Here is a 21459-nt window from a genome sequence, read left to right on the forward strand (position 1 = left end):
TAAGAGCTATGGGTTATTTAAATATGTGCTTATTTTCAAAGATTTGAATAATCACCTTGTAACAATGATCAAATTTATTCTATGTTATGTCATGATTTTCAGGATTCTTATTTCAGTGAGATACTTTAGATTTTGAGCCTTCTTGGCATTCTTGACAGGCATTCAAAAAGTCAAAGTTCCAAACAATCTGGACTCTAAAATTTCCAGTAAATCTTGGACATTGGTTTTTCCAGTTTGGGCCCAACTGAAAAAATCAAAGGACCTATGTCTCTCATCTTATAGAGACACCAACTAATCAGGCTATTTGGATTATATTAAAAGTACTTTCAAGTTGTGACATGGTACTAAATTTTAAGTTTCTATAATGGAAAATGCTATCAATACAAATGTTTGAGAATTAGAAAGTCTAATGACCTTGTGTTACTAGACATGATAGTTATCTTAATGAGAAAGCCCCAGAGGCCTAAAGGGTTAAATACTTGTAAAATCCTACAGGTGCTTTCAAAAGTACTGTGAAGTAAGCAAGTGTCTCTTTGTTGGTTGATGAGATTATAATTTTGAACATGGCAACTTAATGTCTTTTGTCATCCACAATTATATATGATTTGCTGCTCATAAAAGTGAAGCATTGTTGGTTCTGTGTTTAGCTGTCCTCCTATAGGTTCCTATGGACTTTGTCCAGCCACTTCTATTGTATTCAGTACTTTGGGATGGCTCTGTAAACAGATGAAGCCAATAATGTATTAACAGTACCAACTGAGAGAAAGAATGCTTAACTGAGGTTACGAAAAACAAAAAGTAATTCAAATCAATTCACAATCTACAAAAAGAGTTAAAGATTTTAAAATCTATTATTAAAATTGCTATATTGGTCTATTATGTTATATGTGTGTACATATTGTATGTCCACATTGGAAAATTTTATTAAGAATTTTATTTTAATTGGCTTATATAAGATTGTCCATAAATTTAAGCTGGTAAAATTAATCAGATACATTTTAATTTGTGTAACCTGAATTTCTGCATCATATGTTTTATACTTGTTGGTGGAAACAAACTAAAAACATTTTATATGGTTGTGCTTAAGTTTACTGTTAAACAAACTACACCATGTTAGATTTTTTTTATTTATTAAACTTTTATTTAATGAATATAAATTTCCAAAGTACAGCTTATGGGTTACAATGGCTTCCACCCTCCCATAACTTCCCTCCCACCCGCAACCCTCCCCTTTCCTGCTCCCTTTCCCCTTCCATTCATGTAAAGATTCATTTTCAATTCTCTCTATATACAGAAGATCAGTTCAGTATATATTAAGTAAAGATTTCAACAGTTTGCCCCATATAGCAACACAAAGTGAAAAAACTACCGTTGGAGTACTAGTTATAGCATTAAATAACAGTGTACAGCACATTAAAGACAGAGATCCTACATGATATTTTTAAACAATTAATAAATTTTCTATGCCATTTTCAATTTAACACCAGGTTTTTTTTTCATTTCCAATTATCTTTACATACAGAAGATCGATTCAGTAAATAATTAGTAAAGACCTCATCAGTTTGTACCTACGCAGAAACACAAAGTGTAAAAATACTGTTTCAGTACTAGTTATAGCATCACTGCACATTAGACAACACATTAAGGACAGATCCCACATGGGATGTAAGTACACAGTGACTCCTGTTGCTGACTTAACAATTTGACACTCCTGTTCATGGCATCAGTAATCTCCCTAGGTTCTAGTCATGAGTTGCCAGGGCTATGGAAGCCTTTAGAGTTTGCTGACTTTGATCTTATTCCAATAGGGTCATAGTCAAAGTGGAAGTTCTCTCCTCCCTTCAGAGAAAGGTACCTCCTTCTTTGATGGCCCCATTCTTCCCACTGGGATCTCACTTGCAGAGATCTTTGATTTAGGTCTTTTTTTCCCCATGGTATCTTGGCTTTCCATGCCTACAATACTCTCATGGGCTCTTCAGCCAGATCCAAATGCCTTAAGGGCTGACTCTGAGGCCAGAGTGTTGTTTAGGACATCTGCCATTCTATGAGTCTACTGTGTATCCCACTTCCCATGTTGTATCCTTCTCTCCCTATTTGATTCTATCAGTTAGTATTAGCAGACACTTTTCAGGCTGGAGAGGATGTGGGGGAAAAGGGACACTAACCCACTGTTGGTGGGAATGCAAACTGGTTAAGCCACTATGGATGTCAGTCTGGAGATTCCTCAGAAACCTGAACATAACCCTACCATACAACCCAGCCATCCCACTCCTTGGAATTTACCCAAAGGAAATTAATTTGGCAAATAAAAAAGCCATCTGCACATTAATGTTTATTGCAGCTCAATTCACAATAGCTAAGACCTGGAACCAACCCAAATGCCCGCCAAGTGTAGACTGGATAAAGAAATTATGGGACATGTACTCTATAGAATGCTATACAGCAGTAAGAAACAACAAAACCCGGTCATTTGCAACAAGATGGAGGAATCTGGAAAACACCATGCTGAGTGAATTAAGCCAGTCCAAAAGAGACAAATATCATTTGTTCTCCCTGATTGGTGACAATTAACTGAGCACCAAAGGGTAAACCTGTTGAAGTGAAATGGACACTATAAGAAACAATGACCTGATCAGCTTTTTCCTGACTCTAGATGTACAATGTAATACTTTATCCTTTTTAGTATTTGTTGTTGTTGTTCTAATACTAGTGGTTGAACTCTGTAATTAACACACAATTATTCTTAGGTGTTTAAATTTTAACCCAAAGGTGATACCTGTTAAATTTAAGAGTGGAAAAAGAGAGGGAGGAGATGTACAATTTGGGACATGCTCAATCGGACTTGCCGCAAATGGTGGAGTTAGAAATGTGCCAGGGGATTCTAACACAACCCCCCCCCATCAAGGTGGCATGTACCAATGCAATCTCACTAGTCCAAGTGATCAATTTCAGCTCAAAATTGATGGCTCTGGTAGGTCTAAGAGTCAAAGGGATAACACAAACCATGTTAAATATTTAAGAGGTGTTTCCAAATACATGATTCTTAAAACTTATAGAAGGCATTGGACCTTCTGGTAAATGTTTTATTAAGTCGTTATCTAATGGTTAAATCTGTATGCTCAGTATTCATGTACTATTGCTACTGTTAGCAAGCGATCTAGGACTTGCTCCCTAATTTCTCTATTGTAAGCCCAACTTGTTCTTTCATTTCTCTATTCTCTTCAAGGTAGGTAACTAATTCTATTATAAAGGAATCTGTAGGGTGCACAATTTAATCTTTAGACCTTATAAAAGAGATGGCTAACATTTTTCTGTAATAGCATAGCCAAAATAAGAGCTTAAATAATAATCTCATAGCTAGATTTACCTCACCATCAGTGAAGTAAACAGTAAGTAGAAAAAACCTCCCTTTCAGACCAAAGGGAAAGAAAGTTTTTAAGGGAGAATATGATTTTCCTCATGGGCATTCTCTATCTTAGAAAAACTACTACAGAACATGCCTGTGACTATAGACTTGTAGTTCAGGCCACCGAAGATTAGAGATGGGACATGGGCACTCCCTTGACTTGCATCCTCTGGTCTGCTTTAACACAAACCAGGAGGAAAAGAAAGCTAGGCATCAGAAGCAATGGGTGGCAGGCCTATTAATGGCTGATCTGTACAGTGATCTGCCCTCAAGGAAACCCAACAGGCCAGTCCATTGCAGTGGCTTTCAATGTGGTAAGCCTGGGCTTCAGCAGAATTCAGCTTGTGAAGAGCCCAGGCAGCTCTGCCAAGAGTTGGGTCACTGGAAATGGACCTGTCCTGGACTTGAAGGATGCCCAGGTCAGAGCCACAGATCTTATTGGCTCCAAGCTGAAAAGCCCTTCACTCAGCCCAACCTCCAAATTGACCACTGCAGCTGTGGGGATGGCCAAGTAGGGTCAGCAACATTGCAGGCAGAACTATAAATTTCTTGTTAGAAATGCCACCTGCCTTAACCTGGCCAGCTCTCCTCCCAGCCCAGCCAAGTAATGAAAGTCAACAGAGTGCCTTCCCCTAGGAGGTTCACACCTCCCTTAGGATGTACCCCATGTGAAGAGATAGATAGGTCTGGGCCTCTTAACTTATAAGTTCTAAAGCCCAACAGATTATTATCAAGCCCCTTCTATCAGGTTCTATTTGCCTCTCAATCAGAAAACTTAATTGTAGCTTAGACAGCACCTTTCTTAGCTCCTCTAATAATGACTCTGTCCTTTGTTCTGGACCCTGTCTAGTGCACTTGGGCCTCGTTCCTTCATAATCATAACCTCTACTCTACCACCAATGGCTCTACTCCCAACCTGTGTGTACTGATGGTCTTCTTCCCCAGTTAATGCTGTATAAGTGTTCAGACCTGGAAAATGCCACTCTTAGGATCCATGGTTACTATCCTCACCCTGTCTTTTATGACCTTGTCTAAATATGATCAGTTGGCGAACTTGGAAGCCTTCCATAACCTTGGAACTCATGATGAGAGCCTAGGGTGGTTACTGCCACCATAAACAAGAGTGTCAATTTGTTGGGTCAACAACAGGAGTCACTGTGCACTTGCTCCTCATGTGGGATCTCTGTCCTTAATGTGCTGTACATTTTGATTTAATGCTATAACTAGTACTCAAACCATATGTTTCACTTTGTGTTTCTATGTGGGTGCAAACTGTTGAAATCTTTACTTAATATATACTAAATTGATCTTCTGTATATAGAGAGAATTGCAAATGAATCTTGATGTGAATGGAAGGGGAGAGCACTTTTGTGTACTAGGCACACATTTGTTTACCCAACACTTTAACTCACAGCAGACTCCCAACACCATTCTCAGTGTGATGCCACTACTATATCCATTTTCTAGATAAGGAAATCCAGAGTGTCAGCCTAGGTCCCTCTACTGTAGAGGGAGGAATCTAAACCCTAACTGTCCAACCACTTAAGACTTAACAGTTGAGCCCCAGTGTAGACTACCTCAACATAGACTACCCCATGCATAATCACATAACTAATGAAATCCAACAACTTTCAGAAAGATCATTCAACTAGACCAAGTGGGAATTATCCATGCTATGCAGGGATGGTGCAACATTTGCAAATGATAAATGTGATAACATCACATTCACAAACTGATGAACAAATAACATAGATTATCTCAACAGATACAGAGAAAACATTTGATAAGATACAATACTCTTTCATGATAAAAACTTTTATAAAGCTAGGTATAGAAGGAATATTCTTCAACAAAATCAAGGTAATTTATGACAAACCCATAGCCAACATCCTATTGAATGAGGAAAAGTTATAAGCATCCCCACTAAGTCCAAAACCAGACAAGCATCACCATTCCTGTTCAATATAGTCCTGTATGTGTTAGCCAAGGACATTAGACTAGAAAAAGAAATCCGAAGGACACAAATTGAAAAAGAGGAAATAAAGTATCCCTATTTGCAGATGACATGATTGTACATAACAGAGATCCAAAAGACTGCACTGAGAGACTACTAAAACTCATAAAAAGAGTTTCATAAAGTGGTGGGATATAAAACTAACACACAAAAAGCAATAGCCATTGTATACACAAACAATGCATTGGCTGAGAAGAAGTTTTTAAGATCAATTCCATTCACAATAGCTATAAGGAATTAAATACCTTGGAATAAGTTTATCCAAGGATGTGAAAGATCCTTACAATAAAAATTACAAAACACTAAACAAAGAAATATAAGACACAAAAGTTGGAAAATGTTCAATTTTCACAGATTGGAAGAATTAATATCATAAAAATGTTCATACTACCAAAAGCGTTTTACAGATTTGATGCAATCCCAATCAAAATACCAATGACATTCTTCTCAGATCTAGAGAAAATGATGAAGAAATTCATATAGAGACACAAGAGACCCCAAGTAGCTAAATCAATGTTATATAATAAATCAAGCAAAAAAAAATCAAAGCTGGAAGCATCACAATATCAGATTTCAAGACATATTACAGTGCAATTATAAGCAGAACAACCTGGTACTAGCACAAAAACAGACATGCAGAGAAAAATGTAACAGAATAGAAACTCCAGGAATCAATCCACACATTTACAACCAACTTATCCTTGACAAAGGAGCTAAAACCAATCCCTGGAGCAGGGACAGTCTCTTCAAAAATGGTGCTGGGAGAACTGGGTTTCTGCATGCAGCGATATGAAACAAGACCTCCACCTTATACCTTACATAATAATCCACTCAAAATGTATCAAAAACCTAAATCTGCTGGCGCCGTGGCTCACTAGGCTAATCCTCCGCCTTGCAGCGCCAGCACACCGGGTTCTAGTCCCGGTCAGGGCACCAATCCTGTCCTGGTTGCCCCTCTTCCAGGCCAGCTCTCTGCTGTGGCCAGGGAGTGCAGTGGAGGATGGCCCAAGTGTTTGGGCTCTGCACCCCATGGAAGACCAGGAGAAGCACCTGGCTCCTGCCATCAGAACAGCACGGTGCGCTGGCCACAGCCGCGCTACCGCGGCGGCCATTGGAGGGTGAACCAACGGCAAAAAGGAAGACCTTTCTCTCTGTCTCTCTCTCACTGTCCACTCTGCCTTTCAAAAAAACAAACAAACAAACAAACAAAAAAACCTAAATCTATGACCCAATACCATCCAATTACTAAAGAACATTGAGGAAACTCTATAACACATTGGCATAGGCAAAGTCGTTTAAAAAAAAAAAAACATGGAAGCACAGGAATTCAAATGAAAAAATTAGCAAATGGGATTACATTCAGTTGAGAAGTTTCCGCACTGCAAAAGAAACACTCACCAAAGTGTAGAGGCAATTGACATGATGGGAAAAATGTTTACAAACTATGCAGATGATAAATGATTAATAAACAAAATCTATAAAGAGCTAAAGAAATTTAACAACAACAAAACAAACATTCCAGTTTTAACAACAACAGAACAAACATTCCAGTTAAGAAATGGGTGAAGGACTTGAACTGGCATTTTTTATGAGAGGTAGTTCAAATGGCCATCAGATACTGGAAAAAAGGCTCAAAGGGAGTGGCAGACAGGTAAAGCCACTGCCTACAGTGCTGGCATCCCCCATGGTGCCAGTTTGAGTCCTGGCTGCTCCACTTCCAATCCAGCTCTCTGCTATGGCCTGGGAAACTCGTAGAAGATGACCCAAGAGCTTGGGCTCCTACACCTGTGTGGGAAGAAGCTCCTGGCTCCTGGGTTCAGATTGGCCCAGCTCTGACTGTTGCAGCCATTTGGGTAGTGAACCAATGGATGGAAGCTTGCACTCTCTCTCGCTCTCTTTCTCTTCCTCTCTGTAACTCTGCCTTTCAAATAAATTGATACATCTTTTAATAAAGGTAAAGAAAATAAGCTCAGGGTAATTAGCAATTATAGGAAATGCAAATAAAACCACAATGGAATATCACTTCAACCTAGTTCAAATGGCTCTCACACAGAAATCTATAAACAACAAATGCTGGTGAGGATGCAGCATAAAAAATGTACCCTAACCCAGTGTTCACGGGAAGGTAAAGTGGTCCAGCCACTGTGGAAGACTGTATGTATATACTTCATAAATCTGAATACAAATCTACCACATGATGAGGCCATCCTTCTCCTGGGAATTTACCCAAAATAAAATTAAGCAGTATTTAAAAGTGTTATCTGTACCTACATGTTAATCACAGCTCAATTCATAAATAGCTAAGACATGGAATCAACCCAGATGTGCAGCAGCTGTTTATTGGATAAAGAAATTATAGTATAGAGTATAGTTCAGATGTAAAAAAAAAGAAACCCTGTCTTTAGCAACAAAGCAGATGCAACTGGAAGTCATTATACTTCATGAAATAAGCCAGTGCCAAAAAGACAGATATATTGTGTTTTCTATGAATTGTGGTAACTAATACAGTACCTGTAATATAATCCACTGGAATGACATGGTTATTTTGAGATTTGCTGATTGTTTACAGCCCTCATGTGTTTTGTTGAGGAAGGTTTTTCTTTACACCAATTGTTGAACTCGTTATTTTATGTAGGATTAAACTTATGAGTATAAGATAAACTTAAAAGGGATCCTGTAAAAATTATGAGTGGGAATAGTAGAGGTAGGAAGGAAAAGGGTTGGGGTATTGGGGAAACAGAGGATAATGTGGGTGTATCACTAACTTTCTAAACCTGTATAGGAAATGCATGAAACTTTGGTAACTTAAATAAGATTTTTTTAAAAAATACAAAAAAAAAATGTGTAGGCTTTTGTGGTGAAGGTCCTTATGGAGCAGCTGAAGCAACAAGAAACCATGGACTCCACCAGGGTCAGCAAGAGGCTGCTCACAGGCTCTGCATAGCAGATGCTTTCAGAGACCCACTGATGACAAAGGTCCCAAGGAACAAGCAGCAATAGGCATTGTTGGCTGAGGAAGGTGGAAATAGTTCTGCTTCCCAGGAAAATGCCTCCAGGACTTCCAAACTGAAATCAAAGATGGATGGTGATAGTTGTAATGACAAAGAAAAAGGAAATGGTTCACCTTACTCCCAAGGATCCATGGACAAGCCATTAGGGAACTGGGGACAGTGAAGAGATATATCTTCCATCTGCTCGTTCAATCCCCAGATGGCTGCAATGTTCCAGGGATGGGCCGGGCCAAAGCAATTAACCAGGATCCCCTTCAGGCACACTAGTAGGGAGCTGGATTGTGAGTGCCACAGCCACAGCTCAAACTCCCATATGAGATCTCAGTACTGCAGATGGTGCCTTAACCAACTATGTCATAGCACTGGCCTCATAGAACTACATTTTAACTCTGTTTCCTCACAGCAAATACTGGCAAGCCATAGGGGCTGCATGTTGGGCAAGCTAGTGAGCCTACAGAGAGGGTGTTCCAATGATGAAGTGGGCCCAGATACCTTCAACTAACCATGCTTTTCCTAACAATGATGCTTTGAATAGATGTGTACAGTGTGTGTTCACTTTCTAAAGTCAACAAGCCCAAAATCTTTAGAACTTCCCATGAGAAACAGCAAAATCAGTCTGCAGCTCATCCTATAATACTTGGGCTATGGATTATCCTGAGGTTTCCTCTTTTTATAGATTTACTAGTTGTGACTTATTTAAGAATTTGGAAGAAAAGAATTAAAATAAAAATTATCCAATACACAATCTCACTGTACTTTAGAGCCCCCAAACACAGCACATTGTAAAGGATCATTGTTTTTCCTTATAATCTCATGGTGGGTGGGGAGCTGGCCTTGCTGTCATTGCCCAGAACTACAAGAGAGTATCATAGCACAGATTGCTATACTAAGAAAAGAACAAAATTAAAAATTTTATGTATGGCTTCTATTGCATATAAATAACTTTTTTTCACCATCATAAAGTGGGAAAATCCTTAAGCATCATAAGGTAAGAACTGTCTGTATTGCATTTTGTATCTTTTCTTAGATGTCTTAGTCCTCCAAATAAAATCAGTGGAAATATCATACCATGCATCTTGAAAATATTCTCCCTATATTGTAAAGATTTTGGCTCATCTGTAGTCCTTATTTCACCAATGTGAGTAATTTCCTACCACCCTAAATAATCTTAACCACCTTACTAAATTTTTGTTTTGATTTAAGCTTTCCCTTCTGTAATAATGTTAATAAATCCATCTTTTAGCCCAAAAAATATCAAAACGTAGAAATTGTATATTAGTATGCCTTTCTCTAACATAGAGTCACTCAGTAAGTTTCATGAAATATTTCTAATATATTGTGAGTGAAGTCAGGATCTCTATTTCTCTCATGCTACCTGACTGATTCAAGATATCATTACTCTCTCTTGCAGAACTTCTACTGTCTCCTTTCTGTGTCTTAGCATTTACCGTTTCTATCCTACCATCCAGTCTCAAGAACAAGTGATCTCTTCAAAATATGTGTAACAAATAAAAACACCAGCTGAAAACCTTCCAATAAACATTTCATTTTTTAAAAAATTTTCATGTACTTATTTGAAAACTAAATTATACTTTTGATTTTTAAAAATTAAAATAGAAGCATATAAGTTCATATATACATATGATGAACAATGAGGATTTAAAAATTTTTGTGGAGAATGAAACTGATATGTAAGTTTATTTTGGTGCTAGGAAACTGGAAACTTATGCATAGAATAATTTTTCAAATGTTCATGGAATGTGTATTTTTAAAAAACTCTACATTTATTTCAAGATTTTGTATAGAACATAATATATTTGCAGGCACCGTAGCCACTTTGCAGACCTGTAAATGGTAGCTGATATGGTGTAGCTGCCTGCTCTTCAAGCTGTAAAGAATTTGTCTCTAATGTTTGAAGCATTGATTTACCAATCACAAACAGATGTGCTTCAAGCACAAGAATGGAAATACATGTAGCATGTGATGGCTACAGTCATATAGGAATGGTGACACTGGGAGGTGGCCAGGCTCTGCGCATATAGAGATTGGGAATTTATGAGGGAATAAATAGGCTGCAGATAAATCAATGCTTAGAGGAAATTTATAGCCTTATATGAATGTTAGAATAAAAAACTATAAATCAATCATTGTAGCTTCTTAATCAACAATTAAAAAGAAAAAGGAAATTGAAAGTAAATAGAAGAAAGGCATTCAAAATGATAACAAATATAAATGATATGTTTTTGAGTACCACAAAGCAGGATATATTTGTAAATGTTAACAAAATTAACATAGAAGTAAAGTAATTATAAATACAAATGGAAAAGTAACATATCAAATTTTAAGAATTAAAATAATTCTTTATAGATAATTTATCCTTCTCAAGATGCTAGAAGAAATGTGTGATAGTCTTAGGAGTAAAATTTGAATAGAAGTCAAAATTCATTATATATTGAAAACCAAATTCCCAACGACAGAAATATAACATGAAATAGGAAAACTCCTACTTAGAACAAACAAGTTGAATCACAACTTGAAAACTAGCAACCAACCAATAAAAAAGTTATAGAAGAAAAATTTCAAATCCAGAATTACAAAATTTTCCAAATATTTAAGAAAGAAATAAACACATCTACATTTCCCACACATATCCGTAATGGAAATAAGCAGAGAATATTTTAAAATTTCTTTTGGAAAGCCAGCATAACATTGATGAGGATGCAAGTTGACCAGAAACTTGAAATACAAATGAAGTATTAGTTAAATAAAGGAAATCATGTATGAAAACATAATTAATAACAAGTGAGATATAATAAAATTTCAAGAGCTGTTAACTTTGGTAAACAAGCCATGTAAATTTTCCAGATAGCTAATAAATTTAAGAAAATTGCATGATCATTTATATGAAATATTGAAAATTATTTTAATAATTCAACATCTAGTTAAAAGAAAACCTTCTAGCAGTAAAGCAATGGTTTCCTTGCTAATCAAGATTCTTTAAAAGATCCTATAACAAACAACACAATTAATACAGGATCACAGAAATCTTTTTTCCTGGAAGTAATTAGAACACACTTTTTCCACTATCTCCAACTTCTTACCAGAAAAGTAGTCGGGGGGGGGGGGGCAACAACAAAGATTAATTTCTAAGCAATATATGGTCGATATATTGGAGATATTAAAATAGATTGTCCATAAAATCTAAAAACAATACAACTGCTGAATAAATTTATTAGATTGCTGGAAAGATTAATATATAAAATCCAATAGATCACCAAGTACAAACAAGAAACAAATAGACAATACGCAAAATCAACAGGCAGAGTAGAAAACAAATACTGACAGAAGAAAAGGGGGGAAAAAAGGATTAAATGCGCTACTTCAAGCATTTTAAATCAATATTTAAAAAGTAACACAAATGAGCAAACAGAAAAATGAGCAAAAACTACGAGGGAGAAGAAAGGCCCATAAGCCAACAGACAACATTCTAGCTCACCTAAAGCAGGTTACCGCAAGCTCCAGAAAAAATATGGCAGGGAACACAGGGGGACACCAGCAGTGGCAGCAGGGAGGTGAGAGGCCCTCCTGCAGCAGGGATGTGAGAAGCCCTCCTACAGCACGGAGCAGGGCCCAGGAGGGGCAGTTTCCCACCTGACCCAGGCCTCCACTCCTGCTGTTTCCTTCCACTCAACCTGAGCTCAGGGCGTCCCAGCTGTGGAGGATGCTGATTGGCTGCGTCGTTTGTGACGTGTCATGCAAACTGTCCAATCAGGAAGGTGACATCCAGGACTCTTGACATCATAGTCTTCTGTCCTACAGTACTGCGGGTGCACCAGGTCCTAGGAGACAGCGCCTCTGCCGCGAGGCTCCCAAGCCAATCAGAATCCGCCGCTTTCCACCTTCACTGACGGTGTGGGGCTGTGAGGGCAGCGACGCTGGACACCTAGGAAGCTGACCACCACGACATGGTGAGTGTGTGGGCCCGAGTGTCCTGGGGGAAGCGGAGCCAGTGGAGCTGCTGAAGGGCCAGGAAGACACGGGCCGCCCAGAGGTCATCTCTGGGCTCTGTGGGCACCACACTGCCACAGGTGCAGCACTTTCCTTGATCCCCTCTGACCCCAGGTTGGGGGAGACTGGCGCCGGAGACCCCCAGCACCCTGGGCCTTCCCTGCTCGCAGCGACTTCCCATCCCTGGAGCCATCCCTGGGCAGCTGTGGTAGCGGCAGCGGCGCCGTCTCCCCAGGTGTGCAGTGGGGCCTGAGCTGTCACTAGGGAGATTGTGGGTTCTATGTATTGGGTTCACGCAGGCCTGGAGCTGTCTTAATGCGGCCCTTGGTTCCTCCTTCCTTCCCTGTGAGGACTTGATTCCCCCCAGTTTTCTAAATACGTGTGCAGCAGGGTCTTGTCCACGATGCTGACCTCTTTCCTTAGCTGTTCCTAGAGGGGTCTCTTCTGTTTCCAGTAATGTAATAACACAGATTAGGTAAAATAAAAACAGAAGTATTGTGTGACTCTGGGTTTTCATCCAGATTTTAGAGAGGCAGGAGGAACTGTAATTTGATACTTGGGTATCATCTTAGTACTTACAGGCTCCCTTGACAGGCTGTCGACTGTATTAACACTTTCAAAATAAAGATTTTGGCTACTTAAATTTATGAGTGTTTTAAAAATTTTGTTCCAAAAAAAGCCTTTCCAATCCCAAAGATATGTCTAGTTTACTGTTATTTTGAATTTATGTTTTCATATAGGAGCCCATTTCTTTTTTGATTGTTTTAATGTTTTCAAGATTCTTAGAATATACTTGACAGAATTTGTGTATGTTCAAGATATGAAACCTGATGTTTTATATGTGAGGGGATTTTCAAAAGTTATGGAAAATTTAAATTATCTCCTAATCTTATTTTTTCATAAAATTTTTTGGAATCCTCTTGTGCATATACACGAATCATGATGAAATGATCAGGACATATCCATCACCTTGCATTGTTACATTTTTAAAGAATACATAAGATATTAGCAAGTTGTGAGTATGTAATAGAGTATTCTTTTAAATACTGTGTGGAATATTTTAAATACTATGTTTAAGACCTTGAATTAATTTATCTCATAACTGCAAATGTTTTCCCATTTCCTTTGCTCTGATCCCCTGACAACCACCACTTTTTTCTGTGATTGTGATTTTCTTAGATTCCACACACAATTGAGATTGTGTGGCATTTGTCTTTTAGGGCTGCAACAGCTGGAGCTGGTCCTATCTGAATCCAGGATCCAGGAGCTTCTTCAGGTCTCCCCTCTGGGTGCAGAAGCCCAAGCACTTGGGCCATCTTCCACTGCCTTCCCAGGCCATTATTCAGAGAGCTTGATCAGAAGAGGGGCAGCTGGGATTTGAACTAGTGCCCATGTTGGTGCTGCAGCCAGAGGCTTAATCTACTACTCCACAGCATAGGGCCCTTTCTCATAAGTAAATTGATCTTTACAAAAAAAATGAAGCTTTCTCATGAAAACAAAAAACAACTAATGCCTTATCCTGGGCTGGCATTCTGGCATAGCATGTGAAGCTTCTGCTTTCAATACAGCATCCTTATCAGAGTGCCAATTCAAACCCCAGATGCTCTGCTTTTGATCCAGTTTTCTGCTGATGTACCTTGGAAAGTAGCAGAATATGGCTTTGTATTTTAATAATTGCCACTGATGTGGAAGACTTTGTTGAAAATCTGCTCCTGTCTCCAGGCTGGCCCAGCCCTAGCTATTACTGTGATTCAGGGAATGAATAACTGTGTGGAGCTCTCTCTCTCTCTCTCTCTCTCTCTCTCTCTGTGTGTGTGTGTTTTCCTCCCTTTCAAATAATAATTATTTTAAAAAAGCAAAACCCAACCTATCTGCTTCCCCAGAGTTGCACTTCATCCTGAATTAGGCATGTGTCCTCATAATTACTGTGCATGTTTAATTTTACTAAATAGGTATAACTCACTTGTATTAGTTATTTATTGCTGTGTAGCGGTCTTCCCCAAAACATAGCAGCTGTTTGCCACCCTACACTGTTTCTGAGAGTTAGGGATGGATGAGTGGCTGGGATGGTTGCATGGTTGACTCTGGCCCTGGGTCTATAGAGGTCACTTCTATTTACTAGCTTACTGGCTGACAGAAATGCCCCATCCCTCATCAAGTTATCATCAGCACAACTGCCTGGATATCTTCAAAACAGGGTACTTGGTCATCCCATAACAAGTCATCTGAGAGACAGTGCAACTGAGCACCAAAGATAGAAGATATCATTTTATTATACCAAATCCTGAAGTGACAGGCAAATATTTTGCATGTGGGAAGGAACTAGAAAACCTAAACACCAGCAAGGAGGGCTATTTGGGAGTCACTGTGTAGCTGTTGATTTTGTTATTAGAATCAAATTTTCTAAATATATGTTTCTATGAAATCAAGATAATTTGTTTTTACTGCTGTGTCATATCCTATTGTATGAATAGACCTAGATTAGGCATTCTGTCTGTATTGATTGATTTGACAGTGGTTTCTAATATTTGCAGTTATAAATAGTATTGTAATAAACAGATGTGTGTTGTGAAAGGAATCTTCTAGAATTGAAAATTTTAAGTGTTTTAGTATGCCAGTTTTCAACATTACAACAACTATCAAATTTTACTTCAGAAAAGCTAAATCACCAAAATTATATATGGATTTCAGTTCCTTCAAACTATTACCATATTTGAATTTATTCCTACACTTTGCCAACCAATGTGTGATAGAGTGTCCTATTTCAGGTGGTATTTTCAAGATCACATATCTTGGAATATGTTTATGGTATGCTGATCTTGTTCTCTGAAGTTGAGGGTTTTTGTTAGTCTCATGTATGTTTTCTACTTTTTTTACTGGTATGGATGGGTTCCTTGGGATATTAATTTTTCCATGTTGTATCTACTAATTACTCTGATTTTTCTGTTTATCTGTTTTTGGTATTTTTACTTACATCTTTCTAAATTTAGTATAATCAATCCCATCGTTCTTTCATGACTTGTATTGTATGCCTTAAGAAATTGTCTGAATCTGAGAAAATATAGATATTTTTCTTCTATAGATACTCCATACTTTTTTCTTATTTTCTCCTAACATGTGAACAAGGAATATAATTTTCTAATAACACTTGATTTTCTCAGAAATATTTGTTGAGTTTATAATGTTTCCCCTTTATTTTTCCAATATTTTATTATGAAAATTTAATATATAGAAACCAAATATCTTTATATACAGAAGATCGATTCAGTATATAATTAGTAAAGATCTCATCAGTTTGTATCCACGCAGAAACACAAAGTGTAAAAGTACTGTTTCAGTACTAATTATAGCATCACTGCACATTAGACAACACATTAAGGACAGATCCCACATGAGATGTAAGTACACAGTGACTCCTGTTGCTGATTTAACAATTTGACCCTCCTGTTCATGGCATCAGTAATCTCCCTAGGCTCTAGTCATGAGTTGCCAGGGCTATGGAAGCCCTTAGAGTTCGTTGACTTTGATCTTATTCCAATAGGGTCATAGTCAAAGTGGAAGTTCTCTCCTCCCTTCAGAGACAGGTACCTCCTTCTTTGATGGCCTCGTTCTTTCCACTGGGTTCTCACTAATGGAGATCATTTAGATCTTCTTCTTCTTTTTTTTTTTTCTTTTCCATGGTATCGTGGCTTTCCATGCCTACAATACTCTCATGGGCTCTTCAGCCAGATCTGAATGCCTTAAGGGCTGATTGTGAGGCCAGAGTGTTGTTTAGGACATCTGCCATTCTATGAGTCTGCTGTGTATCCCACTTCCCATGTTGGATTGTTTTCTCCCTTTTTGATTCTATCAGTTAGTATTAGCAGACACTTGTTTGTGTGATCCCTTTGATGCTTAGACCTATCAGAGCCATCAATTGTGAGCTGAAATTGATCACTTGGACTAATGAGATGGCATTGGTACATGCCACCTTGATGGGATTGTATTGGAATTCCCTGGCACATTTCTAACGCCATCATTTGGGGCAAGTCCGATTGAGCATGTCCCAAATTGTACATCTCCTCCCTCTCTTTTTCCACTCTTAAATTTAACAGGGATCATTTTCAGTTAAAATTTAAACACCTAAGAATAATTGTGTGTTAACTACAGAGTTCAACCACTAGTACTAGAATTTCTGTATATAAAGATAATTGGAAATAAAAAAAAAAACCCTAGTGTTAAGTTGGAAATGGCATAGAAAATTAATTAAAAAAATATTATGTAGGATCTCTGTCTTTAATGTGCTGTACACTCTTATTTAATGCTATAACTAGTACTACAACAGTATTTTTTTTCACTTTGTTTTGCTATATGGGGGCAAGCTGTTGAAATCTTTACCTAATATATACTAAACTGATCTTGTGTATATAAAGAGAATTGAAAATGAATCTTGATGTGATTGGAAGGGGAGAGGGAGCGGGAAAGGAGAGGGTTGTGGGTGGCAGGGAAGTTTTGGGAGGGGGGAAGCCATTGTAACCCATAAGCTCTACTTTGGAAATTTATATTCATTAAATAAAAGTTTAATAATAATAATAAAAGAAAAAAAAGAAACCAAATATCATACAGTGACATTCTGCATATAAGCCATGTAGATTTAGTAATTTCTAACATTTTGTTGTGCATCAATTGGTGTGTGGGTACATTTTTTACTGAACTATTTGCAAATAAAATGCAAGCATCATGGCATGTCACTCCTCAGTATATCATTATGCATATTAAAAATATGGAAGTCTCTTATATGAACACAATATTGTTATTACACCTGAAACACTAGAAGTAATTTACAAACAGATTTTCCCCACTGTCACAAAAATGTTGTTTTAATTATTTTAAGGGCCAAAATTGATGCCTTTGTAGAATGTATCACATTGAGTTTTGCCTGAATATTTCCTAATGTTATCAATTAATGATAGGTTAACCTCATATTTCCTGAAAATTTTGAAGTTATATCTAGAGGCTTAGTTTCAAGTAAAATATATTTTGGCTCAGTCCCCACTGAAAGTTTAATAGCCTCTTTGTCATGTACCACGTCCCTGTATGTACCTGGGCTCTTTCCGAGCGAGCATCCTATTCTGTCTCAGGAAAGAGTTCTGTAACCCCACACTACACCACATAGCCCTAATTTCTGTAATGATGCTACAACAGGGGTCTGTAAGACCTTGATCTTTGTCCTTATACTTATTGTCCTGCTTAGTTTTGCAGTTTTAATGAGCTTATCAACATATTTCAGAAATCCTTGTGGTATTCTAAGTAGAATTACATTAAATTTATTGAGTATAGATTAATTAATTGCTGCATTATCTTTTCCGCATGAATGTACTAAATTTCTCCATTTGTTTCCATCTTCTTTTATTTCCTACTGAAATGGTTTGTAATGATATTTTTCAAAAAGATTTTCTCATAAATTTCTTATGAATTACCTCATAATTCTTATTGTTACTGTAAGCAGGATTATATTAAATTGTATTTCCTAGCTGATTGTTGTATAGGCATATAACTGTTTTGTATATTAACCTTATTTGTATATTAATCTGCAAATAATATACTTTTTATAATTTCTAATCTTTGTATCATATACTATTCTTTTTGTAAAGCTTTTTGAGGCAATATTGTAAAATATTATGATAGTGATCATTTTTGTCTATGTCTTTCCTTTAAAAGGAAAATGTGAGGCTTTCAAAAAGTTCATGTAAAGTGCATGCTATGCAAATATTATTGATAGATTTCAAGAAATGTTAGCACCAGATCAACAGATATTTTAATTCTGTTTTCCCATAAAGTGCTTTGAAGTGCCTCATATGTCCCATGCTTCATTACTGAGTGTGATGCACAGGGCAGGTGTTGTATTTCCCTTCCTATTCCTAAATGTAGAGATCCTCAGTTATTGTTAGTTGATTAGCATAAAGAAAAAAAACTCTTTGGCAGTTTCTAGTAACATTAAACACAGGCTTACTTCATGAGACTCCTAGGTGTATGCAGAGAAGTAGAGGTCTGAGTCTACTTAAAGACCTAACTGGAAGGTTCATAGCTTATTCATAATTGTAGAACTACTTAAAACTACCATTTTTTTTCAAAATAGAAACAACCTAAAAGATCACTGAGGGAGAATAGATAAACAAAGTATTAAGTCCTTGGAACATGGCAAAACAAATTTCATTGTCCTGAACAATGCAATTCAATGTTTCTTTTGTATAAGTACATGAAAGATAAATTTCATCTATAGAATCCTAATTTCCATGTGTGTAATTCTGGATGACCCATAGCCTTAACATGTGAAGATGCCAACTCTGGTCCTCTGGCTACAGTCCTTGAAGAGAAAAGACCCCAAGTGGTGTGAGCTGATGTACATAGGGTGATTTCTGTCCTCTATTTACTGTTGACACTGCTTAAATTTTAAGTTTTTGGTGTTCTGAGGTTTCAGTACAATGTGCCTAGGTGTAGATTATTTTTGCATCCTACTTGAGCTAATTTGTGCTCTCTGAATGTGATAATCCTACATCCATCATCAATTCTAGATCATCCTCAGCTGTCACCTCAGCCACTGCTGCCTAGTGTCTCCTTATGCATCTCCAGTAAGATTAACTTTAGATTTCTTGTTATTTACTTCAGGTCCCTGAACAATTTGTTTATATTTTTTTCTCTTTATCTTTGGTGTATTCTATATAATTTCTTCAGATGCATCTTGTACTGGCCCAATTCTCTGTTCAGCTCTGTGTACTGTCCTATTTAATCTATTCAATATTTTTCTATTTAATTGACTATATTTCATCTCTAGGAATTTTGTTCTATTTCTTTAAAATGTACAAGCTTGCTTTTCTATGGTGTCATGTAATAATTTTATTGTGGCTTGTACTTCCTTTATTTATGTAATTAAAAGGCAATAAAATTTCCAAAAGTTATAATACATGGTGCGCATGCCCTCAGAGTATCATTGCCTGAAGTGCTTCCTCATTTTTTTTTGAAACTCAAGGTCTATCATACAGATGTTTAAGTTTTTAACTAGCTGCTTAATCCAACCTTTTATTTTTAGAACAATACATGCTATAATAGACACACTTGATATATGCCCATTCACAGAGGTGAAGTAAGCCTCCAGATTAAATTACTAGAACTAAAATTGCTGAGTTAAAGAGCATAGGCATTCACAATTCTGATACATAAAGTCATACTGCCTTTTGTAGATGTGATCATTGGAATTGGCTACTCCAGTTTGCTGGGTTTGCTTACAATGGTTTGTTTCTCCAGTCAGCCCTGCCAACATGATCTTTTCAGACTTTTAGGAAATTTACCAATATGACAAGTAAAAATGATGATTGCTACTTTTTTGGTTTTTTATTTCTGCAAATGAGATTGACCTGTTCATAAATCTAAAGATATTTGTCCTTTTCTTTAAACAGTCATACATATGATGTATATACATATTCTTGTCCATTTTTTCTGTTTGGGGTTTAGATTTTTACATTGATTTGTAGCAGTTTCTTATGTAATGAAGTAAGTCACCCATTATCTAGAGGATAAACTGTATGATTAATATCTTATAAGATATTAAGATTTTTTTTTTGCAGCTGCTTTGAACTTTAGTTGCAAAAACCAGAAGCTTAACAGTATCAAAAGGGCACACAGGGTGGTCTCTTCGACCAGGCCTTGGGCTGCAGCTGCTGCCAGAGGAGTGGGCTCAGTGGTTCAGCGCCAGTGGCGGGCCGGGCTACCTGAGGCCCCTGCCCTCTGCCGAGCCCCACACCATGGCCGCGCCCCCCCACAGCCCTGAACTCAGTCAGTAGCTCAGCAGCGGCGTCTCGGAGATCTGGCACATGGCCGACCGCTGGCGCGTGTCCCTGGATGGGAACCACTTCAAACCCCCCCCCCCCCCCCCCCCCCCCCCCCCCGGGAACTGAAGGTCAAGACCGAGGACAGCGTGGTGGAGATCACGGGCAAAAACGAAGAGCGACAGGAGCACGGCTACCTCGCCCGCTCTTCCACCCGGAAGTACACGCTGCCCCCAGCGTGGACCCCACACTGGTCTCCTCCTCCGGATCCCCTGAGGGAAGCGCTGCTGCCCAAGCCGGATACACAGTCACAGAGATCGCCATCCCGGTCACCTTCGAGGCCCGCGCCCAGATCGGCACCCAGAAGCCGGGAAGTTGCAGCAGCCTGTGGCCAAGTAGAGCTGCCTCCTGTGTCGCCCAGCCCCCAGCATCCCCCTGTGCGCCCTTTTGACACTGTTAAGCTTCTGCTGTTCACAAATAAAGATCTAAATGTTCAAACCTGGTAAATGCCACTCTTAGGATCATTGGCTACTATCCTCACTCTGTCTTTTATGACCTTGTCTAAATATGATCAGAATCGGAAAACTTGAAAGGCTTCCATAGCCTTGGCAACTCATGACCACAGCCTAGGGTGGTTACTGGCGCCATAAACTAGAGTGTCAATTTGTTGGGTCAACAACAGGAGCCACTGTGCACTTGCACCTCATGTGGGATCTCTGTCCTTAATGTGCTGTACATTTTGATTTAATGCTATAACTAGTACTCAAACAGTATGTTTCACTTTGTGTTTCTATGTGGGTGCAAACTGTTGAAATCTTTATACTAAATTGGTCTTCTGTATATAAAGAGAATTTTAAATGAATCTTGATGTGAATGAAAGGGGAGAGGGAGCGAGAGAGGGGAGGCTTGTGGGTGGGAGGGAAGTTATGGTAGGGGCAAGCCATTGTAATCCATAAGCTGTACACTGGAAATTTATATTCATTAAATAAAAGTTAAAAAAAAAAAAGAACCAGCATGCCAGGACAATAGATGAACCAGTCAAAAAAAATTCCTTATGATGCATTGTGTGTTAAAATGTTTACTTCTGTGAATTTAAATATTTCAGTCTTTGAGTCTGTTGGATTTACTGGCACATTTGAAGTGGCTTTACCTCACTGAAACATAGTATTTTATGATTTATTCAAGCTGTGTGTTATTTTACCTGCCTCAATTGTG

The 21459-nt window shown here is 38.0% G+C and overlaps 1 pseudogene; it reads left to right on the forward strand.

The window, feature by feature from the left end:
- Positions 1-20643, forward strand: part of LOC133754124 (heat shock protein beta-1-like) — a 34444-nt pseudogene extending 13801 nt beyond the window's left edge.
- Positions 20644-21459: the final 816 nt, after the last annotated feature.

Source organism: Lepus europaeus, chromosome Y, assembly GCF_033115175.1.
Source record: "Lepus europaeus isolate LE1 chromosome Y, mLepTim1.pri, whole genome shotgun sequence".
In the NCBI taxonomy this organism is placed as follows: domain Eukaryota; kingdom Metazoa; phylum Chordata; class Mammalia; order Lagomorpha; family Leporidae; genus Lepus; species Lepus europaeus.